Source organism: Sapajus apella, unplaced genomic scaffold (assembly GCF_009761245.1).
Source record: "Sapajus apella isolate SASKATOON/1434 unplaced genomic scaffold, GSC_monkey_1.0 scaffold68, whole genome shotgun sequence".
Classification (NCBI taxonomy): Eukaryota; Metazoa; Chordata; class Mammalia; order Primates; family Cebidae; genus Sapajus; species Sapajus apella.
The window spans coordinates 3,091,852-3,094,310 of record NW_022437008.1 but is presented as its reverse complement, the minus strand read 5'-3'; the positions used below and the strand labels follow the sequence as shown (position 1 = coordinate 3,094,310).

At 50.0% G+C, this 2,459-nt stretch overlaps 1 long non-coding RNA gene across 1 annotated transcript in view; it reads right to left on the bottom strand.

Annotated features, from left to right (window-relative positions):
* The window catches only part of LOC116530690, a 21,996-nt gene that overhangs the window by 12,470 nt on the left and 7,067 nt on the right, over window positions 1-2,459 (bottom strand). The window lies entirely within an intron of this gene.

The following is a 2,459-nucleotide window of genomic DNA, read 5'->3' as shown; positions in this document are numbered from 1 at the left end:
CCAGGCTGGAGTGCAATGGCGCGATCTCGGCTCACCGCAACCTCTGCCTCCTGGGTTCAGGCAATTCTCCTGCCTCAGCCTCCTGAGTAGCTGGGATTACAGGCACGTGCCACCATGCCCAGCTAATTTTTTGTATTTTTAGTAGAGACGGGGTTTCACCATGTTGACCAGGATGGTCTCGATCTCTTGACCTCGTGATCCACCCGCCTCAGCCTCCCACAGTGCTGGGATTACAGGCTTGAGCCACCGCGCCCGGCCTACTTCCTTTTTTTTTTGACACAAGTTCTCACTCTGTCACTCAGGCTGGAGTGCAATGGTGCAATCTCGGCTTACTGCAACCTCCGTCTCCAGGGGTTAAAGTGATTCTTCTGCCTCAGCCTCCCAAGTAGCTGAGATTACAGATGTGCATCACTACACAAGGCTAACTTTTTGTATTTTTAGTACAGACAGGGTTTCACCATGTTGGCCAAGCTGGTCTTGAATGCCTGACCTCAGGTGATCCACCTGCCTCAGCCTCCCAAAGTGCTGGGATTATAGGCGTGAGCCACTGCGCCCGGCCATAGTTGGGAGTAAGAGTCAATGTCATGTAAACCAAAAAGAATGGAGGATCTTCCAAATTCAAAGAGAACGACAGGACAGCCAGAGGAAATTTACCAAGCTTTATTGACTGTTGAATAAGGGAGGAAATTGTGACATCAGTTACAGCTGGGACCCAGGCATTGTACTCCTACGTATATGCCCAAGGGGAATAAAAACATGTTCACGCTAAATATTTAAACAAACTGTTCATAGATGCCTTCATTATTCATGCCAGCCTAACAGTGGGAACAACTCAGATGCCCATTACAGGGGAAGAAAACTTTACCTCCCCCCTCCGAGAGTCTTGAGTGGGCCTGAGTATAGAGCTGGCATGAGAACGCCAGGCACGGTGGCTCACACATGTAATCCCAGCACTTTGGGAGGCCAAGGCAGGTGGATCCCCTGAGGTCGGGAGTTCAAGACTGGCCTGGTCAACATGGTGAAACCTTGACTCGACTAAAAATACAAAAATTAGCCAGGTGTGGTGACACACGCCTGTAGTCCCAGCTACTCAGGAGGCTGAGGCAGGAGAGTTGCTTGAACTCGGGAGGCGGAGGTTGCAGGGAGCTGAGATCGTGCCATTGCACTCCAGCCCGGGCAACAAGAGCAAAACTCCATTAAAAAAAAAAAAAAAGAGGCATAACATAGATTAAGAGGAGAAAAGCATACGTTGAATGTAAGTTTTTCATGACCTGGGAGCCTTCATAAGAAAATGAACACCCAAAAAAGTGGCAAAACCTGAATGCTTTCATGTGAGGTTGAACAACAAGATGATTGTGGGAAAGTAACTGAATGATGTGGGGAGGCTCAAGGAAGACAAGCATGATTTGAACAAGGTCTGCTGGGACATAATTCTCATGGCTGTCTGTCCCCTTTGAAGAATATTTCTTTTCTCCTGGTACCAGGAGGGCATCTTCCACATGGGTGTTTGTTTTTGTTTGTTTTTTGTGATGGAGTCTTGCTCTGTCGCCAGGCTGAAGTGCAGTGGTGTAATCTTGGCTCACTGTAACCTCAACCTCCCAGGTTCAAGCTATTCCCCTGCCTCAGCCTCCTGAGTAGCTGGGACTACAGGCGCCCACCACCATGCCCGGCTAATTTTTTGTATTTTAGTAGAGACGGGGTTTCACCATGTTGGCCAGGGTGGTCTCGATCTCTTGACCTAGTAATTCGCCTGCCTTGGCTTCCCAACGTGCTGAGATTACAGGCGTGAGCCATCACGCCTGGCACACATGGGTGTTTTTATCTCTTTTTTTTTTTTTTTTTTTGCAACAGGGTCTTGCTCTGTTATCCAGGCTGGAATGCAGTGGCATGATCTCAGCTCACTGCAACTTCTGCCTCCTGCGTTCGAGTGATTCTCCTACCTCAGCCTCCAGAGTAGCTGGGATTACAGGCGCCCACCACCATGCCCAGCTAAATTTTTGTAGTTTTAGTAGAGATGGGGTTTCGCCATGTTGGCCAGGCTGGTCTCAAACTCCTGACCTCAGGTGATCCACCTGCCTTGGCTTCCCAAAGTGCCAGGATTACAGGCCTAAGCCACTGCGCCCAGGCTGGATCTCTGGTTTAGGAAGGTATAGGGGAGATGAGAATGCTTTTCTAGGCCGGGCGCTGTGGCTCACACCTGTAATCCCAGCACTTTGGGAGGCCGAGGCAGGTGGATCACGAGGTCAAGAGATCGAGACCATCCTGGTCAACATGGTGAAACCCCGTCTCTACTAAAAATACAAAAAAATTAGCTGGGCATGGTGGCACGTGCTTGTAATCCCAGCTTCTCAGGAGGCTGAGGCAGGAGAATTGCCTGAACCCAGGAGGCGGAGGTTGCGGTGAGCCGAGATCGCACCATTGCACTCCAGCCTGGGTAACAAGAACGAAACTCCGTCTCA